Below are 7382 nucleotides of genomic sequence, written 5' to 3'. Positions count from 1 at the left end.
TTCTTCTTCTTCTTCTTCTTCTTCTTCTTCTTCTTCTTCTTCTTCTCCTCTCCTGCACCTCTTTTTCTACGAAATGACCCCTGCCTAGAGTTGTACCCTTCTAAACTCATTGAAGGTAGTGGTCTTAGAAGATATAATCTTTGGGGAAATCTCTTTCAACGTATCTGAAGAGGTGTGCATCTACACATGCTAACCCTTCTCTCAGTTCTTGCTTTTACCCAGAATTGAACTGCGTTGGTCTTGGAGGTGCCACTGGACTCCAACTTAGTTCTCACGTCTGTTTGTTAACTCTTGTATTCGTATGCTCATCTGCTGCCATTCACCGGTCTACCAACTGCTTTAATCCAGTCTCAGATATACTTACCACCAATGCTCCCTCTAAGCTGTGGAGTCCTGTAAGCAGAAATCCTACTTTGTGAGCTCCTGACATTAAAGTTGTCAGCGAGTGATTTGGCTGCTGCATAAATTAGTTTGCTCTGGAGCCATCCTTCCTGAGCTAAGGCAAAAACGTATGAGCCGGAGGCTAAAAAACTGTGAGCTAGCTGACACTAACTCAGCTTAGAGGGAGCACTGCTTATTGCTCAGTTAGTTATTTTATTTATATTTTTGAATCACCTAATCCCCACGACCGTGGGGCTCTAGGTGCTGTACAAATTTAAAAACCAATCAAAGTTTAATTAACGGCTTTCGCCAGCTTCAACTACAAAAAATAAAACTAAATACACACATAAGATATGGGCTAAAATAGTGAACTATAAAATAAAATCATCCAAGTTTAGAACATATGGATTAAGATTAAGATTCATCTTCTCTCTACGTATTGCAAGACAGGCTGCCCAAAACCTAGCAGCAGCCTGGGAAACTTCTGGGTCCACGTCCGAGAGGATGAAATGTTGAATCCAATCCGGCCTAAAAACGTATATTTTACTCTGGATTTAGAAGAAGAATTTCATGCGAGGCTCCTCATACCAACAGCAGTGTAGTAAGACATGTTAAAAACAATAAAGCCATCATCAGAACATGAAGGTAAAGGTTTCCTTTGCACGAAAGCCAGTCGAATCCGACTCTAGGGTTGCGGTGCTCATCTCCGTTTCCAAGCTGAAGAGTCATCGCTGTCCAAAGACATTTCCGTGGTCATATGGCTGGCATGACTCTATCTTGCCCTTCCTGGCAACTACCCTCCCCACCCTCTCTATACCTGTACGTAAGGCTCGAGGAAAACTGTTTCAGTGTCTCTGAAGACGTGTGCATGCACAGGAAAACTTGTACCCAGAATTAAGCTTTGTTGGTCTTAAAGGTGCCCCTGGACTCACACTTGGTTCTGTTGCTTCAGACCAACATGGTCGCCCTCCTGAATGCTAGGAAAAGTTCAAGGCAGCAGGGAAATACGAAGACGGAGTATGAGATGTCTTGACTCAGTCAACAAAGTCTCGGTTTGCAAGACCTGAATAAAGCCTGGAGGAGTGTCAAACATGTGGCCCGGGGGCCAGATCAGGCCCCCGGAGGGCTTCCATCAGGCCCACAGTGGAACTGGCCATCTTCTGCTCCCAGTGCTGCTGCTGCTGCTGCTGCATCATCGCTTGCTTTGCCAGACTCTCTTAATCACTCAGCCATTTCATGTTTTAACCTGGGTCCCAGACTCAGAACTCTGAGCATGAGATTTCTGTGGTGAATGTCGATAAATCAAAAGTAGGTTTGCAGCTTACAGAGCTAATGTTTTAAGCATGTCTTTATTTTAAGTAAAAATAATATCTTTGTGTTTGTGTGTCCTTTATAAAGTTTATATCTCTGTTCCCTGGCATTACCTTTTATGACACACATGGCCTGCCAGGGGTCATTTCGTAGAAAAAGAGCTAGGGGAACTCATTAGCATAACTCATTAGCATATGCCACACCCCCTGACATCAGGGGCCCGGCGGTGGACCTGCAAGGCCAGCGGGAGTGCGAGGAAGCCCCGCCAAGGCCCTCCCTGGCCCCAGGCAGGCAGGGGTGGGGAGAGGCGGGGAGGAAGCAACTTACCCTCCCTCTTCTCCTGCCTCCTCCTGGCTGAATGAGGGCTGGAAGCGGGGCGGCCGGAAGCAGGGGGCAGAGCTTCGTCATGTGCCCCACCCCCCTGCACCTCACCCGGGGGAACTGCGATCCCCCGCGTTCCTCCCCGAAATGACCTCTGCCTGGCCCAACAAGGTCTCATTTTTGTCAGATCCGGCCCTCATAACAAATGAGTTCGACATCCCAGCATATATAATACAGTATCATACTCTAATCGAACATGCGGATGCTCATATGATACAATCGAAACCATCGAACATATGATTATATTCAATTAACTGAGGGCTAATTCAGTCACCCCTTTACTTAAAGATACGGAATTGCTAAATGCAAGCCCAGGTGTCATGGCTGCTGTTGGATACAAATGACCGTGTCACCCTTTCAGTGGCAGAATTCATAGTCGCAATAATCAAATATAAGAGAAATAATACTGAGTAAGGTCTTTTTAAATATTTTTTGGGGTTCAGATTTCTGCTTAAGGTGATAGCCGCATGAGCAGTACTGGCTGGATGGACAGACAGACCTGGATAAGGCTCTTCAGGATAGGATATTTTGGAGGACATTCATTCATATCTGGTATCTGTCCAGCGCGTAAGATCGAAAGCCTAGAAAGAACTCTTTGGCATCAAGAAAGCCTGTAATGGGCCGTCCGGCCAGGCGGTGGCAGTGCTGCGCTGCAACTTGAAGCAGTCCTGGAGAAAAGCTGACGACATCAAGCCACGCCGAGGGGAAAATGCCGTTGGAACATGTCTGACCCTACAGCTGAACAAACTCCCCGTTGACTGCGAACGTGTGTGATTTAAAGATTTATACGTTGTCTTCCCTTACCCCTTTGAATCATTGTTAGTCCCGTGTGTATATGAGTAACTGTAAATCGCTCAGAGCCAGCAAGCTCTGCAGGATTGATCGATTAATAAATTGAAAGATTATTATTATTATTATCTGATATGATACTGGTCTCTGAAGAAGTGTGCATGCACGCAAAAGCTTATACCCAGAATAAAACTTGGTTGGTCTTAAAGGTGCCACTGGACCCGAGCTTCGTTCTGCTTAGTATGGTACTGCTAGCAGACTATAGCACTCCGAAGTGCCACTAGTGTATTGTGGCAGTAACGGTGATGAATTCCAGCCCGTTTCATGATTGAATATACCCTTAGTTGGCATATACAGCTCATGGGTATAAAGGAAATAATTGGAAGCTGTCAAAATGCCTGGGCAGTTCCTGCTCTCCTGTGAAATTACCTCAAAGCGGGAACTGGGATTCATTCAGGATGGCTCATGATAGGTCTTGCCTGTCTTGAGAAAACCTGGGATTCCCTACTCATTAAAGATGCTATAGTTATGTATTGTGTGTGTAAACATGTTCCTGCTCCTTTGTTGTTTGAGTTGTAATTCCCATGTTTTATCAATAAAAGTGTATTTTTTAAAAAAGATGCTAGCTAGTTTAGCAAAAACCAATGTGCTTTTCTTGATTTTACTGGGGGGGGAAGCCCCAAGAGCCGGATAGAAGTTCCTTCCCAGTAAACATGCCTACGTTCCATGTACATCATTTGCATGTCTGAAGAACTGAGCAGTGAGTCACAAAAGCTCGTCCCCAGCCACAAATTTTGTTAGTGTTTAAGGTGCTCCTGGACTCTCTTTCCTCTCCTCTGCACTGGTAATTCTCTGCTGAAGAGTGACCCCAGTTTGGTGTAGTGGTTAAGTGCGCGGACAGGGCCGGCCCCGGCTTATTTTGCACCCTAGGCGAGGATCCCTTCTGGCGCCCCCCCCCATGCACCCACTATGGCTCGTACCCGTTAATTGGATCTGTACCCCAGACCTCCCGTTCCCCTGGCACCCATGCTCTTAACACTCACTTTTGCTTTTGTAACTCTGCCTGCTTTGCACATCTGGCTTCCACCAAGGAAGACTCTGCAAAGAAAGGCACTCGTCGCAAACAATCTCTGCTTCTCACTTGCCTTGACAGTTCCTTGCTGGGGTTGCCATAAGTCAGTTGCAACTTGAGTGTCCTTATGTAATAGCCCCCCTACGTTTAGTCATGCCGGCCACATGACCACGGAAACGTCTTCGGACAGCGCTGGCTCTTCGGCTTTGAAACGGAGATGAGCACCGCAACCCTAGAGTCGGATTCGACTGGCTTTCGAGCAAGGGAACCTTTACCTTTTACTTAAATAACAAACAACATGAAACAAAGTTCAAATCGGTGTCAGCTTCCTGTTGGCAAAGTCCCTTTGCAGTCATTTTGTCCGTGCCTCTTGCAACAGCTCTGTGAGGTAGGCCACCACGGTTTCCCCCCTAGTTCACCGCCCTGAGGCCGCGTAAAGCCGAGCCTCTTTGCTGAAGAGTGACGCTACAATCCTAACAGGCAACCCTGCTGCCGTCGGCCTGCAGCAACCGGCTGCACCGAGCCAAAGAACTCCCCCCCCATGGGTATCATCCTCCGACCGGTAGGTGGCGTGCCTCTCTGGGAAAAAGGAGCAGCAGACGATAAGAGGGCGGGGCATGTCCTTCTAGCGGCTACGATCTTAAACGGTTTCCAAAGTGTCTCCGGTTCCCTATAGCAATTGGTAAATCTTTTAAGTGCGGGGTGAAAAATCCCCCCAAACACAGTCGTGTTGTCAGAAATCGATCGAGGCCGGCGAAACCAGAGCTCTGTTCACCCAAATTCAACGGGAGAGTCCAGCTGCGCCGTAAAGCCTGGCAAGACTTATCCCAGCAAAAGGTTTAACTTTTACGAGTTCTGACTCACGACGGTTTAACAGGGCAATAAATTCTGTGCAGGCCTCGCAGACTGCTAGCCGGCGTTGCGGCGACAGACTCATCCGGCCGCCTTTCTGCAGCGGTTTCAAACCCTCATTGGCATTCTTTGCATCGAGGTATACGTTAGTTAACCGTTCAAAAAGACGGCTAACAGCGTATAATTAAACCAACACAAGCAATCTTACTAATTAGATTTGATTTTTTTTAAAAAAAAAAATCTCAGCAACAGAACTTTAAAAAAACATTTCTTATCAGTACAGATGTTTGCATGCTGCACGGATTTGTCTCGCAGCCCTAAACAGATAGGCGTGCTTTTTTTTCTGTGTATTCCTTGTTCTACAGTCTCTACTATTGTTTTCCTTACCCGTCCAGTTTTCTAAGGGGTGAGAAAGGCGGACTATAAAGGAAAATGATATTACTATTTTAAAAAACTACAGTTTTTAAACGCAGCCCTAAACAGATAGGCGTGCTTTTTTCTGTGTATTCCTTGTTCTAAAGTCTCTACTATTGTTTTCCTTAACGGTCCAGTTTTCTCAGGGGTGAGAAAGGCAGACTATAAAGGAAAATGATATTACTATTTAAAAAAATTACAGTTTTTAATAATTGTAATCCACCTTGGATCCAAATGAGAATGGGAGCTTATAAATAGTTAAATTCGAGTGCAGGAGCTGGAGACCAACCAGAGATTCAGAGGCGTCGCAGCTTCCGAATGTCCGGGCTCCCTTCGTCAAGAGAGGAGGAGGGATGGAGCTCCAGGGGGCCTTTCTGTCCCAGTCAGAAGGGGAGGAGGGGGGTTGTGAAGAATGCTGGCAAAGGCCCCGGGGCCTATTACAATCATCCCGACTAGAGCAAAGGGGACATGCTTGCTCTGCTCAGCCTGACTGCCACATGCCTGGTCCCTCCCTGGTCATAAGGGCCGTCTCTGGAAAATTGTGCCTGCACACGAGCACTTATACCCAGAATGAAACTGTGTTGCATGCACAAGAAAACTCATACCCGGAGTACCCAGAATCAATGCTCCCGCAAAGATGTGGAGTCTTGTGAGCAGAAATTCTACTTTGTGAGCTCCTGGCATTGAAGCTGTGAGCGAGCGATTTGGCTCCTGTATAAATCAGTCAAGACAAAAATGTGTGAGCCAGAGGCTAAAAAATTGCGAGCTAGCTCACACTAACTCCGCTTAGAGGGAACACTGATCTCAGCCAATGTTCCCTCTAAGCTGTGGAGTCTTGTGAGCAAAAATTCTACTTTGTGAGCTGCTGGCATTAAAGTTGTGAGCGAGCGGTTTGGCTCCTGCAGAAATTAGTTTGCTTGGGAGCCCATCCTTCCTGATCTAAGGCAAAAACGTGAGCCGGAGGCTAAAAAACTGTCAGCCGGCTCACACTCACTCAGATAGAGGGAACACTGTCCCAGAATTAAACTTTTGTTGGTCTTCGGGGTGCCCCTGGGGACTCACTCTTCGCTCTGCCGCATCAGACCTACCCGGTGACACCCCCCTCCCGTGGAATCTAGCTCTGAACCTATGCTCCCTCTAAGCTGTGGAGTCCTGTGAGCAAAAATTCAACTCTGTGAGCGGCTGGTGGCTATTAGAGTTATAAGCGAGCCATTTGGCTGCTGCAGAGATTAGTTTGCTCTGAAGCCCCATCCTTCCTGAGCTGAGACAAAAAAAGTGTGAGCCGGAGGCTAAGAAACCGTGAGCTGGCTCACACTCACTCAGCTTAGAGGGAACACTGGTCAGGCAATGCTCCCCCTCTAAACTGTGGAGTCCTGCGAGCAAAAATCCTACCCTGTTTCCCTGAAAATAAGACCTACCCCCAAAATAAGCCCCAGCAGGATTTCTATACATTTGTGGTATAAGCCTTAGTGTGTCTTCTTGAGAAAAAATAAACATAAGACAGTCTTATTTTCGGGAAACACGGTACTTTGTGAGCTCCTGGCATGAAAGTTGTGAGGGAGCCATTTGGCTGCTGCATCGATTAGTTTGCTCTGGAGCCCCCTCCCTTCCTGAGCTGAGACAAAAAAAAGTGTGAGCCGGAGGCTAAGAAACCGTGAGCTGGCTCACACTAAAGTCAGCTCAGAGGGAACACTGCCGAGCCGGAAGTGTCGGGCATCACGCCCCGGGGGTCTCTTGGACGACGACAGGGAGGGTGGGGGAGGCGCGAGTGCGGGGCGGAAGCGGGGCTGGGCGGGCGCGCTTGGCGGCCCTGCCGTAAAGCGCGGCGCGAGTGTCGCGCTCCTGGTGCCGCTACTGCCGCCGCCGCCGCCGCCGCCGCCGCGGAGGGAGGGAGGGAGCGGCTGGCTTGCTGGCTGAGGCGAAGGAGGAGGAGGAGGCGGCAGCGGGGGGGCTGCGCAGCCGACGGAACCGCCCTCGCCCCGCCGCCACTGCCGGCCCTGGGAGGGGGGCTTGGCCCGAGCGACCGCCCCGGCAGGCCAGGCCAGGCCAGGCGAGGGAAGCGACGCGAAGGACGCGGCCGCGGCGCAGCCACCCGGAGGAGGGTCCGGCGTCGCTCGGGTTGGGCTAGGCCGCGGCGCGCCCCCCGCCCGGAGGGACCGCGGGAGGGGCCCGGCCGACCTCC

This window comes from Gekko japonicus, unplaced genomic scaffold (assembly GCF_001447785.1).
Source record: "Gekko japonicus isolate JY-2015 unplaced genomic scaffold, Gekko_japonicus_V1.1 scaffold369, whole genome shotgun sequence".
In the NCBI taxonomy this organism is placed as follows: domain Eukaryota; kingdom Metazoa; phylum Chordata; class Lepidosauria; order Squamata; family Gekkonidae; genus Gekko; species Gekko japonicus.
Note: the sequence above shows the minus strand (reverse complement) of the source record.